A 14,577-nucleotide genomic window follows, 5' to 3' on the forward strand; every position below is an offset into this window, starting at 1 on the left:
CAACACACAATTCATGTGGAAGTTCAATTTAGTGGAAAGAGAATGGACTATTTAGTAAACGATGCTGGCACAACCGGTTTCTCCATATAGGAGAAAGTGAAAATGGATTCTAATCTTATACATTATACAACAATGAAAAAATTCTAAATGGGTAAAACACATAAAAGAGCAAAACAGTGAGAAAATTAGTACAAGAAAACTTTGGGTACTATACTATAAACTGAGGATAGGGGAGTCCTTCCTAAAACAGACTTAAAACTCGGAGGCTCTAAAAAAATGACAAATATATTTGATTATATAAATGTTCACAATTTTTATACCACAAATAAAGGCCATAGAGAAATAAAATACCTGGGAAAAATATTTGTAGTACAGATTTTAAAAGTTAATTTTCATTAAAAAGTAGGTGAATATGATCCAAACAGTATATTAAAATGACCCAAGAACGTGTGTGTGTGTGTGTGTGTGTGTGTGTGTGTGTGTGTGTGTGTGTGTGTGTCTGCAAAGATTATGTTGGGGCTCCAAGAGGTTCATAAATAGCACCTCTCTTTCTTGCCCAAGGTTCTGAAAAAGTCGGAAGTAAATAAAGTGTAATTATGTGGGCCAAAATATCCTGTTTTTAATAATAGAGGCTAAGTCCCCTAGCCTGTATTCCCACCAGGCTGTCATCCCTTAAGTCTCTCTATTAAATTCCAGGTTGCTCGTAGCCAGGTTGTATCCCTGCATCTTTCCTCCTTTAGTCTCATAAAAAAGGTAATTTTCTTATAACTCTTAAGGTCTGTAGTTTCTCCTTGTTTCATCGTTTCTGAGTATCCCCCATCCTTGCACTGATGGCAGTAACAGGTAGAATGAGATCTGCTGATTGGCTTAAACAATCAGAACCAAGCGTTGAGCTGGAGGGAGGGGTGTCAGTTACACAAACTAACTATCTGGGAGGAGGGAATTTTCCAAATGGGGAGTCCAAGAACTTCCAGCAAGACAAGTGGGAATTGGAAGTGCAGAGTTAACCAGCCAGTGCCTCCTCCCCAAAAGAAGTATGAAGTCCTCAGCCTTGGATAGGCAAGTGACAGGCAAGCTGAGATCTGCAGAATGAAAAAAACAAGTTAGCAGGGGAAAGAAGGTGTGGAAGGCCTTCCAGGCAGAGCAAAGAGCAGGTATAAAGCTGTGGCGATTAGAGATAATGTGGTGCACGCAGGAACTGCTAGTATTGCAGTGTGCCTGGCACACAGAGCACCAAGGATTGTGAGCTCTTTGATGATGGGGATGGATTTTATATATCCTGGGCAGTTTACCACAGGCTTGAAATAACCAGATTTGGAATTGAACCCAAATCCCAACTCTGTCCTTCAGTGGTTATAGACAGCCTCTCTGAGCTTTAGTTTTCTGTCCTTTGTTCTTTTTTTTCTTTACTGTCTAATTTATAAAATGCAAACAGCTCTCTCTCACAGAATTGTTGAAGGATTAAGTAACAGTGTATGTGTACGGCCTCTGCTATGTAGATGGCCTGGATAAAAAGCAGCTGCTACTATTACTCAGCGCCTCTCAGACCTGGGACCCCTGCCCTCAAAGACCAAGCACTGCCAAGGCCACCTAGTAAATGTTTGTGGACTGAAGGATGAGCATCCCTCGGGTCGGCCTCGCCCCTGGACAAGGCTCCTTACTCAGGCTGTCCCTGAGTGCCCCCACCCCGTCCACAGCACCCTCTGTGATCCCAAGGTGATCACAACTGCCAAGAAGCGCCCACAGCTTAGACATCACAGGGCTGGGCCCAGGGCCACTGGGCCTCCAGAGACGACTGCCCTGTAGGTGTGCTCTGGCCAGCAGGTCCTGGCAGGACACAGCAGCCATGACTGATCTGGGCTGAGGAGGGGCCACGAGGAGACTAAGGAGAGGCACGGCTGCCTGAGGGGGATTCGGAGAAAGCTGGGCTGGGTGAGGCTTCCCAAAGCCCTTGTTGGTTTCCTCCAGAGGCCTGGGAAACTAACTCCTTCCAGCATAAACTCTAGAGCCTTAGCATGTGGAAGTGAAAAAGCTCAGTGTCTGAAGATCTGGTTCGTCACTCACTATCTCTGCAAAGGCTGATAGCCATTAGGGATCTCTGTTCAGAGTTGCTGGACACAAACCTTTTCCAAACACCCCTGAAGGGTCTAGGGAAACGGCAGGTGGAGACCAGACCACACCTACTTGATCACCAATGTGCATAGGGTGTAGGACCTTGGACTTTGAACTCAGCAGAACTGGCTTTCAACTTCAGCTCTGCTACTCACTTCATGACCTTGGGCAAGACACTTTACATCCTAATCCTCAATTTCTCATCTGTATAATGGGGAGAGTACCATTGACAGAATTAAATAGGATAATGCATGCAAGGTGCTAAATGTGAAGATCCTTCATAAAGGTTCCTTTCCTTCCTTTGATGCCACCGGCTCCTTTCCCCCATTAGATTCTTTCTCTTGTTCTTCAGCCCCTGTCTTGTCTCCTATTCTTGCTGTGAACTGTCAGGAAGCTTCACAGTCCTGTCTGCTTGGAACAACTGCCTCTCCAAACCAAGGCTCTTGTACCTCAGGACACTCAGGCAGTAATGAGTCACAGTCAGTCAGGTGAGTGGAACACTGTGCCAGGTCTCATGCCAAGTGTGGGGATACCATGGAGAATAAGGCACAGTCTCTTCCTCAAGAAGCTCCACCCAGTGGGAGAAAGCAGGACAAAAAAGCTTATAATGCAGCATGCTAATGCAGTAAGAGCAGTAAACGCCCCACTGAGTCTGGAGGCATCGGGAAGGAGACAACATAAAATGGATCTTAAAGGATGAGTAATTGCTGTCCAGAAGAAGGATGGTGAGGGAAGAACAAAGGGAAAAGATGAACATTAAGGAGGGGACACAAAGTGCAAAGAAATGGGCAGTTCTGGATTGTTGGAAAATAAAGTGGGACATAGCCCACTTAATATTTCATTGGATGAGCACAGAAGAGAGTCTGATGGGAAATACACCAAACTGTTCACCTAGGATGAAGTTGGAACTATGGAGGAGAGGAATCTTTCCATTTTTACTTTGTATCTATTATATTGTTTAAAGTTGTTATAAGTATGTATCAATTTTATGATTGAAAATATATTTTTTTGAAAATGTAAAAAATGTTAATGTTGGCTATGATGCATAAAACAAGTTAGAGTGGGGCAAATGTGAAGGAGGGAGACAAGTTAGAAGGCTACCCCAGGTGATGAACTCCTAGACCTGAGAAGTGACTGTGGGGAGAGTGAGAAGCAAAAGCCAAGAGAATCAAGTCTGTAGAGCTATGTAGGTGACAGTGCCTTTCCTAAAACAGAGACCGTGAGGGGAAACACCTGGGTTAGGAAGGCAGGAGAGGTGGACAGACAATGAGAGCTTTGTCCATGTGGGCACTGAGGTGCCCAAGGGATATCCAAGTGGAGATGCCCAACTGGAAACCTGCGTGGATGGGTCTGACATGTGGAGAGAGACAGGAGATAGGAGTTTGTTAAGTACCAGTATGTAAATCATTAAAACTCTGGAGATAGATGATGTGTATTTACCCCCAGGAAGAGGATGGCAACAGAGAAAACAGAGGGTCCAGGATGGACACCAACCTTAAAATCAGATGGAGAGAGAACTCATGAAGGTCTAAGAGTAGGAACAGCCAGAGGAGCAGGAAAAAATCAAGAGGTCAGGGTGACTTGGAAGAAAAACAGTTTGGAAGAGGGAATGGATAACAGTGTCAAATAGTTCTGAGAGGTCAAGTAAGATGAAGACTCAAAAGTGCCTTGACATATTCATCAAGATCTCCAGGTTTGCAGGGAGGTATCACTCCAGAATGATCTTAGATGGGAGGAACAGGCAATGGAGCCTCCATTCTGCTTATGGTTGTGTCTAAGCCAATATTTTCTCTTTGCTTTCTAGTCCCAGCAGTGCAGAACCCAAATCTTGTACTATACTCCATCAGCCTGGCCCAGGACACTCTGGATTCTAGAAAGCCTCCTTGAATGGAAAGGGCTGCAGACCACTGGTACAACAAACATAACACATCTAAGCATCCCAAGAAAGGTACCAGTCCTGATGCAGCCCTAACTCTCTCTTTGACCCTGAGCAAGTCACAGTTCCTCAATGAACCTCAGTTTTCCCATCAGCACCTGAGACGGTCAGAGGGATCATCTTTAAGGAATCCTTCTAAACCTCTTATTCCATGATTCAATACACCACATGAAGAAATTGACTCCTATCTAGCTTTTTCCGAGCCAAGAGCAATTAAAAACTTAGCTTTGTGATGTGAAAAGGTTGCTCAAAGATCATAGCCATGGGCAAGAAACTATAAGGTTGCCTAAGTGAACTGCCTCTCTCTGCATCCAGGTGTAGGACGTAGATTCAAACACAATGAGAAAAGGATTTCACATAGAATCAATGGATGACTTCAGAGAAAGCCCTGCTCTTTAAGCCTTTCTTTGGTGTCACTGTACAATGAGGGACAACATAAGACTGGTGACTAAGCCCAACTTCAAATATCCACTTATAAGCTAAATGACCTCAGGCAACTTATCTAGCCTGTCTGTGTATTGCTTTTCTCTGCCATAAAACAGGGGTCATAATAGTACCTACTTCATAAGATTGATATGATTAAATGAGTTAACATTTATAAAGCATGTAGAACAGCACCTGGCACATAAGAAACATCACACACATGATTGTTAAATTAAATTATACATACACACATACATATGCTGATTCACTCTATATCTCTGCTGTGTTTTCCTGGATACTAGCTTCATCTTCAACATATACCCACTCTCAGGCAGTTCCAGACACCCCTTCATGCAGCAAAATGGATAAACAATTGTACCTTAAATCTTTACACTGTATCAGGTAGGAGAAAAGAAGCATTTATCTCTTCTAATAGCTGTCACAGAACAGATTTTCTTTTCAAAAAACTGCTTTCTTGTCATTTGCTATAATTGGGTTATGTGGCTAATAAGAACCTACTCCTGCAGGTGGGATTCAGGTAGTCCCACTCAACCCATGGCTCAAGAGTACAGTGGTGGACATGTATCCAGGGGAAGATGAGTCGGATTTGACAATGGGATGGAGGGTGTTCACTGCTAGGTGACAAAGTCACGATTCCAGTTGTCCCAGGAGCTCACAGCCTGGGAGGAGACAGTCATATAGCACAGCACAGGAGAGAAACACGGACATGAGAGCATACAGGAGGGGTCACTCTACTTGGCCAGGCCAACAAGCAAACAGGCATAAAAGAGTGGGAGTGGGAGCTTGTCACGCAGTTTTCCAAGAGGTGAATCTTGAAAGATAATAAAGCTTTAGCAAGTGAGAATAGAAAGAATTTTCAAGCATAGAGTACTTCATGACCAAATGCATAGGAAATGCAAGTAATCTAGGACGACTGATGCATGAAGTACAGGCAGAGGCAGGGAGAGGAGGAAGCGGTCAGGGAAGAATGGCAAGATGTATGGCTTACCCCAAATTAAGTCAGACTTTTGCTAAGATGTATATGTCATCGGCATGAACTCAATAGTTGAACATCTGGGGTAAGAGTAGTGAATAAGGAAAAGACAAGGAGTAGAAAAGGAATCAGGAAAGAACCTAAAAATGTTTTACTAGAGAGGAAGATGGACTCAGGTAAAATAGAAGGAACAACATTTTCAAAAGAAAAGAGTAGCAGTTGCTGCAGAGATTAGACAGGGTAAGGCCCAGGAAAATGTGTGATTGATTAGTAACCAACAGGGACCTTGACTTCTGACAGAGCAGCTTCAGTGATGGAGGAAGGGTCAGGATTGCTTGGAATTTAGTGAAGGGGAGTTGAAATGATGATACTAGACTACTCTTTTAAAATGTTTATATTTTGCAATAAAATGTGTACTCAAATACTTAAAACAGCCACTCAGGAACTTCTCTTAAGAAATTTGTACTAAAGAAACAATCAGGAATATATGCAAAGAGTTATTTATAAAGGTTGTATTGTAAGTTAACTATAGCAAAAAATTGGAAATAACCTTATGATTACAGTTTAAAATGGCTAAATTACAGAGCATCCATAAAATGGAATTGTAATGCAATGATTGAAAATCACATTGTAGAAAAATATTTACTGCCACAAGAAAAGTACCAGGTCACAAAACAGAACACCCAGAATGCTCTCAATGTCAAATTAAGTGAATATTATATATGCATAGAAGAAAAGATGGCAAGGATATAAACTGAATGTTAACATTGGTGGTACCTCTAGAAATGTGTTTGCGTAGGTGTTTTGATTACTTGTACTTCTCAATTTTTCTACTATGTATTACTTCTGTGATGAGAAAAAAGAGCCAGTAATGAAAGGAGAGTGGGATTAACTTTAAGGGAAACAGGGTTGGGCTACAGGTTAACATTTGAGCTTGTTTATGAGTAAAGGGGAAAGAAGAGGAGAGATTGATGCTAGGAGGGAGGGCGTACATTCAGATCCAGGCCCTGAGCGATAAGGGGACAGCTGAGGATAAGGGCCACCGGGAAGATGAGGCAGGATGGCAGAGGACCCAAAGGCGGCGGGAAAGAGAAGGCATCACGCCACTGCATCACCTGCCGCTCGGTGTGTGGGGAGCAGGCAGAGATTAAAGGGGTGAAGGAGAGTGGGAAAGGTTCACAACAGCTGCTGTGAGGAATTAGGAGGTCAATTAGCAATAAGTAAAGGGATTATGGAGAAGCTCCAAGGGAGGGTCCAGCTGCCACTGAGGAGCAGGACTTGATCCCACCGCCAGTTAATTTATTAGCTGCAGCCAGAGAGGAAATGTGTGGCCTGGATCCACCCAATGAATGTCCGAATAATATCCAGGAAATGCGACCCAGAATAATCACGACCACTAAGGACTGCATTCATGTAATGACTAATTTAAGGCTTGCTTGCCTCTTCTCGTTTGGTCACAGGCAGTTGCGCATCTTCACTGTAATCGTTATTTTAAAAAATAAATAAAGGAGGTGAGCAAAGGTAGTAAATGAAAAATGGTTTACGGAAATGACACTTTATCAGCCAAAATGATGAAGTGTTAAAACATCACTAACACATTGGACCAAAATACACAGCCAGCTATTTGCCAGGGCCACTGGTGTTTGTTCACTTCCTCAGTGAGTGACTGCAGAAGTCTTCCTAGTGTCTGATAATAAACAGTCTCTTTGCTTTGGCCTTGCAGGTAGTTGATTACAAAGTATTCCTAACTCCTAAATAAATGGTATCAGACTTTCCTATCTGACCTGTAAAATCACTGCAAATTTACCTTGAAAGGAAGTATCAAGAAATTCAAAATTGTTAAAAACCAAGCAGAATCCTCATAGATGTAATTTGAATGTATTGGGGTCACTTCCTGGGTAAGGAAAGGAGCTACCATCTGTTAAGCATCTAGTATATGCCTGTTCTTTGCTAGGCCCTTTATGTCTGCTATTTTCATTTAATCCTTACAACAACTCTGCAAATGGATATAATTTTCTTCATTATACAGACATCAAAAGAAGCTCAGAAATGGTAAAATGGTGAAAAATAGTACCTACCTCCTAAGTCTGCTTTGAGTATTAAATCAGATAATATGCATAAGGCATTTAACACATAGCGGCACATGGTGCCTTCCCCATAAACACTGACCACAATAATGACTATTAGCCATAGTAATATTCTAGCATCATAATGTTTGGCAAAAGAAGGGAGGCCTTCTTATCATCATCCCCATTTCATGACAAATGAAACTGATTTTGCTGAGTTTCCAGCAAGATCTCTCTAGTCAATATTTATTTTTTATTTTAAAGTATCATTGATATACAATCTTATGATGGTTTCAAATTCAAAACAGTGGTTCAGCATTCACCCATATTATCAAGGCCTCATCCCTCCATTGCAGTCACTGTCTGTCAATGTAATGAGATGTCATTCACTGTATTCTCCATGCTATATCTAGTCAATATTTCAACAATCACTTTCTCTAGGCTTTGCTGGGCCATCATGCTTCTGCCCTAGATTCAAGTTCACTACATCTTCCCTTTGTTCCCAAACAATTTTACAATCTCTACAGCACACACCAGGGAGGGTGTGGACAACGTGGAGAAGCAGCCTGGGCTCCAGCCAGAGTAGGTCTGTTATCAAACAAGCGCTACACATTAGAGAAAGGAAAGGCTTTTCAACAAATGGCTGGGGCAAACCAGATATGCATATGCAAAAGATTGAAACTGGACTCTTACCTTACACCATACACAAAAATTAACTCAGAATGGATCAAAGACCTGAACATGAGATCTAAAACTGTAAAACTCATAGGAAAACATAGGAGAAATCTTTATGACATTGGCTTTGGCAATGATTTCTTGAATATGACACCAAATCACAGACAACAAAAGAAAAAATAGATAACATGAAGTAGTTCAAAATTTAAAAATTTTGTGCATGGAAGGACACTTTCAATAGAAACGAAAAGGCATGTTTTTCTAGAGAATGGGAGAAAATATTTGCAAATCACATATCTGATAAGGGATTGATACTGAGAATTAAAAACTTCTATAACTCAACAACAAAAATAACCTACTAAAAAGGGGGCAAGGGACTTGAATAGGTATTCCTCCAAAGAATATATATCAATGGCCAACAGGTACATGAAAAGGTACACAATACCAGTAATTATCAGGGAGATGGAAATCAAAGTCACAGTGAGATACCACTTCACACCCACTGGATGAAGATTATCAAAAAGTGGTAAAGAAGTATTTTGAGAATGTAGAGAAATTGGAACCCTTGTACACTGCTGGTGGGAATGTGAAATGATACAGCTGCTGTGGAAAGTAGTATGGTCTTGTAATTCCACTTTTGGGGGTATATATACAAAAAGAACTGAAATCAGGAACTCAGATATTTGCACATCAATGTTCATAGAAGCATTATTCACAACAAAGGATGTAAATAAACCCTAATGTCCATCAACATATGAATGAATAAACAAAATGTGGTGCATGCATACAACAGACTATTATTCAGCCTTAAAATAATGAAATTCTCATGCATGCTACAACATGGATAATCAAAAATACAATGCTAACTGAAAAAGCTAGAAACAAAAGGATAAATATTGTATGATTCCACTTACATGAGGTAACTAGTAGTTAAATTCAGAGACAAATAGAAGAGTGCTTCCCAGGAGCTGGAAGAGAGAATAATGGGGAGTTACTGTTGAATGGATACAAAGTTTCAGTTTGAGATGATGAAGAAGTTCTGGAGATGGATAGTCACTGATGGATTCACAATAAAGTGAATGTACTTAATGGCACTGAATTATACACTTAAATATCGTTAAAGGTATAAATTTTGCTATGTATATTTTATTGTAATATAAATCAACCAAAAAAAGTGCTGCACATTGAAACAATGGGAAAGAAGCACATTTAATGTTCACAATGATTATCTTTAGGGAGTGGGATTACAGGTCCTTTGTTCTTTATACTTTTTATTTTCTACAATGAACTTTTAAAATTAGAAAAAACATGTTTATTTCTTTAAACTGTACCTCCACTGGGATGACAGTGGAAGTGACATTATGTCATTAAGTACCAATTTTTAAAATGTCAATAATGATTTTCTGCAGAGCAAATATGGAGTTTATCTTAATCCTATGTACTAAAACCGGTTAAAAGTAATCTGAACACAGAGAAGCAATTTTGATACTTTTTTACAGGGAGGCTGATTTGGAATCATTTTTAAGATGACTATTTACTGTGCCAGCAATAAACTTTCATTTACAAATACATATTGAAGAGACGATTCAGCTTCTTAATCAATTCAACAAACATCACTTGAACACTCAGGACATGTTGGACCTGATCCACAGTGCTCAGAAAACCTTGCTTTTTGAACCTAAAAATGTAAGAGGGTAACATTTTGATTGACTGGAAGTTCTCTCAAGCTCTCCCTTCATCACTTCCACTCCTGGGGGTAACCACTGTTAATAATTTGGAGTATATGCTTCTAAACCTTTTTCAATGCCTACCATATACATTTTTTTTTAACAAACATAGTTTAAAAGTTACTTTTTAAATCCCACACTGTGTTACTGACATCTTTCTGTGTTAGTTCATTAAGGGCTACCTTTTGTTTTAACAGAGCATTTCAAAGTAAAGGTACTGAGTCAACCTGAATAAGGAGGTAAACTGAGGCAAGTTCAAATTACCAGAAATTTGAGTTCATTTAGTCATAGCAGAATTGCAATTCAGGACACATCTTATAGCAAGCTACAGGCTAGTCCTTTGAGGGTTTGGGGTGACTATATTTATGGACAAGGAGTGCAAAGAGGGGAAGTCCAGCCAGAGTCCAAGCAGTAAGTTCATTGTCTTGATGACAGAGATTCTTGGCAGGTGTTTACTGGTCAGGAGATAAGTTTTGCTCCTCTGTAAACCAGGCATTTGCAGGAAATCAGTCTCTCAGTTCTCAAGTTGCATTCTTCTGAAGGAACTTGTGAAATATGCTAGATTTCATATCCTCCAGTTCAATGTTAGGTTGAAATCCCTTCACAACTCCATTATTTACTATTTATTTAGCCATTCCTTATTGATGTACATTTAAATTGCCTACAATTTTTTGTGCAATTACAAAAAAGATACAATACAAACCCTTGAATATTTATCCTTCTAAGCTCCTGTAACTATTTCTGAAGGACAAACATCTGAAAGTGAAATTGTGGATCATGCCATACACTTCTAATTTATGCTACTTAGTCCTATTTTATAATCCACATGGACCAACTTAACTCTTTCCTGGAACATGGTATTTTACTTTCAGAAGACACAAAAATGAAAGGGAACTCTCAAGTCTTTTCAGGAAGCCCACAGAGCTGGAAGTAGGTCAGGTATGTTTGGTGGAAGCGGAGCAGATTGAGGGGTTTTATTCTTTGTGTTCTTCATTCTCCTTTTTACCTTTCTTCTTAGACAACAGAAAACTATTTTGGACAAGTGCCCATGGCTTGTACCAACAAATAGAATGAACACATTCCAACTGATGAAGTTACCCAGCAACAGAATGGGGATCTCCTGAGACAGCTTCTCATCACCGGAATTATTCAAGATTAAGTGAAATGGCCCACAAGACAGACTACACCATGTTTAAAAAAGCACCCTAGAGTTCGGATGCCTGGATTTGAATCATGGTTCCGTTATTTGGGAGGGAGACCTTGGGCAATTTAGGTAGCCTTTCTGTGCCTCAGTTCCTTCATCAATAAAATGGGAATAACAATAGTACCTGCTTCATAGAGTTGTTATGCATCACTTGTTCTCTCCATGTTTAAAAATAAATTTCAAAAGAAACAATAAATAAATTAGCTTTGTAAGATTACATACCTTTTAAACATATCATCTAAGGTGAGGCTGGAAGAGGGAAGCCCTTGAGGATAAGACCCTTATCAAGAATTTTGGCTCCCAACTGCTCGGAACTAGGTGAATTCCTGAATTGTTTTTTGGGGGGTGAGCAGCAACATAACAAGGAAAACTAGCAAAACACAGGATATGGAGAGACCATTTTGAGAGAGGTTTCAAAGTACTTTCAGGAAATTCCCTGGAGGGAGTTAGGAAGGCAAGCATTATATTTTCATTATGGTGAGATGGGAAGAAAACTGGACGGCAGTCAGGGACTGAGGTTTTAGTCCTAAATCTGACACTGTGCCACCTTCGCATACTGACTTCACTTGTCTGAGACTCATTTTGCTTAAAACAAAATTATCTCTATGCACTTTACTCTCATCAGTTCTCAAAATCTTTGACTCTATCAAATCGGTACTTAAGTTCAAGAGATAGCTGATGGTCAGGGTCCTCACACTAAGTCTAATGAAAGGCTGTAGAATAAGCGCCCTTCCATCAAGGAGGCAAATCAAGGGAATCCTAGTGGAATGGGGTGTGGAATTGGGTGCTTACTGAGAGCTCTGTTCTCTAAGGAACAATTTGGTTTAGTTGCCTCTTTCTAGACTGCCAGAACTGAAAAGTACCCAGTCTTACCTTCTCATTCTGCAGTTAAAAAGAGGCTCATAAAAGTCAGATTGAAGGTCATCCAGCAGGACATGAGAGAGACAGGACTAGATCTCCACCCTCTTAAGAGATCAGAGCTCTCTCCTAGTACCTCTGCTGTTTGGAAATGTGTGGGTTCACGGCCTAACACCCAAGTGATCAATTAACACTTGGATTTAATTGAACAGTATCCTGGACCCAAGCAGGGCTGGGACTAGGGTAAGGCAAAGGAGGTGTGAGTATCAGGTGCCAAATTAAAGGAGGCTGCACAAAAAAAAAAAAACCTCAGTATTCAAAACAACGAATATTTTAATACCTGAAAATAAAAATAAAAAATCCTTGAAAATACAAAATAAGAGAATTTTAAATAAAGACAGAATCTGACCCAACCCATGTGCAACTCTACCTTACCCACTTCATCCTAATCCTGGCCCCTGCTCCAATTAAATTCTGTTTACAAAACAGGTGACAAACCACAGGCTTGGTTTGCAGATTCTTTTTCTAAATACTGCATTAAAACATTGTTTTTCTTGATTTCTGAACTTTTCCATGCCCCCTTAAATTGTGTGCCCAAGGTGAGTTCCTCACTATCTTAACCCTAGTCCTGCCTGGGCAACACAGGGAGTGTCCGGGTCCTCAGGCCCAGGTCACCAGGGCATGCTCTACTTGAAATATAAGGTTTCCTGGCTAAGGTAGGATCCATGGCTCTGCCAGGGGAATTTGTAAAATCTGTAGATCCATGAATCCCCTCAGGTTATAGGCAAAATACTGTGTTCACAATCTTTTCCTGGGGAAATAAAGGGTCCTTAGTTTTTGTAGTCTCTAAAAGACCCCCAAAAGACCTTGCCACAAAATGGGACAGGAAGTTTGCTTCTAGTACACACCCACTCTAACTCCCATTGTCCAGCATGTTCACCTCTCTTACTCTTCTTCTTGCATAAAATGCACCTCTGTAAGGAAAAGCTAATATGTTCATTCCCACAGAAGAGCAGATGAGTTGATGAGAGGCAAAGCCCATGACATGCTTAGTCACTGTAGCTCAAAAGCCGTAAGCCAATGGTAGGGTAGCAATTTACGTAACAGGTACACGCTTTAGGGGGCATCTCCCAGGCACCTCAAATCACAGGCATCCTCCGAGATTTCCTGACTCCTTCCCTGGTGGTGTTCGACACCTCCAAACGGCCACAACCAACATCGTTCCCACAAGACAGTCGTGGAGCTTAAGGCAAGGCAGCACCTGCTGGAAAAGAAATGATCTCTGCGAAGGAAGCAACTCAGCAAATCCGTCGCCCCTCCTCCCTGGGCTTCAAGGTCTCGCCTGGACCATCTTCCGACTACGCGGGCCTCAGAGAGGCTCATGTTGCAAGTGCGCAAGACCGGAAGAGCGGCCGAGCCCCCGCGGGACCTCCCGGGAAGGGGGCGGCACGCGACACCCGAGCACTTGGGCGTGCCCTGATTGGAAGGTGGTAAATGGCTGCCTGTTTCACGCCACCAATGTTACTGCAATCCAATTGGCAAATATTTACCTTGGGATCCGAGTGACTGAAAATATTTGGTTGGAGCCAGATGCGTCGCGTGTCTGTCCCTGAAGTATTAGCTAAAGGAGTGATTTAGGAAAATAAAATGCTGGGTGGGGTGCCTGCCTGCCCGAGCTGTTTACTCTTCTCCAGCTCCTGCAGAGCGAGTGAAGCTTCTAATAATCCTGGAGGGAATGTGAACAGCTGGGAAGCAGGCCAGACTGGGAGAGAGCGAGGGTCTGTTTTGATTGGGTAGATAGTTTTACATAAATCAGAGGTGTGGAAATACATATCTTCCTTAAAGGCTCTTAGTAATGCTCCCACAACAGTTGACCCTGGAGAAAGAAATAGAGGTGGTTTTATTATATCTTTAGTTCTAGAGCTCATCTAAAATAAAGGCTTCAGTTACTTGGGGACTGAAAACTTAATCTCAGAAATGCTGCTGTGTGACTTGTCTGTCCTGAGGTGTGGGCAAGCCATTTCCTGTTGAACCAGGTACTACGCACCTGGCACTGTGGTCAGCTCTAATGGCCAATTGTCTAGCAACTCCCACAACCAGTGCAAAACCCAGGATGGGTTTTCATTAACTAATTCCGTTTTACAGGCAAGAATCAGCCTCACAAGAAACATTGGATGACTTGCCCAAGATCTCACGACTCAGGAGTCACAGAGCTGGGATTAGAACCCAGTCGGACTCTCTCTGCTCTTTGCCTCACCTGAAAGAGCTCCGGGGACTGTGAGGTGCATCTTTGGCCTGCAATTCTGTAGGTGAGGAGAATGAGATTCATGCTGCTGATTAGTATTGTGTCTGTAACCAAAGATAACCTCTCTGCCATCATACGTGGGACTGAGAGATGCTGCTTATGGGAAAAGTGAACTAAAAACAAATGTAACTAAGCTGCTAGCCAAGAACTAAAAAAAAAAAAAAAAAAAGAGTCACTGTTTTTTCTGTTTTTCAAATGCAAAGAGGATACAAGGTTTATAAGGGTGTGGACTCAAGTGAGTTTTTGTCTCCCAAAGGCAGAAACAAAGGCTCAGAGG

General features: G+C 41.4%; 1 long non-coding RNA gene across 2 annotated transcripts; it reads right to left on the reverse strand.

The window, feature by feature from the left end:
* Positions 1–154: 154 nt before the first annotated feature.
* Positions 155–13,385, reverse strand: LOC140848707 (uncharacterized). 2 transcript variants are annotated; one of them, XR_012129815.1, is made up of 3 exons: positions 13,257–13,385; positions 9,121–9,174; positions 155–1,082 (listed from the first exon to the last, which is right to left on the reverse strand). It is a non-coding gene; the product is annotated as an uncharacterized lncRNA (long non-coding RNA). The 2 variants fall into 2 exon arrangements; XR_012129814.1 differs by having other exon boundaries at positions 13,134–13,379.
* Between the last annotated feature and the right edge of the window lie 1,192 nt (positions 13,386–14,577).

The sequence above is a fragment of the Manis javanica genome, chromosome 4 (genome assembly GCF_040802235.1).
Source record: "Manis javanica isolate MJ-LG chromosome 4, MJ_LKY, whole genome shotgun sequence".
NCBI lineage: Eukaryota > Metazoa > Chordata > Mammalia > Pholidota > Manidae > Manis > Manis javanica.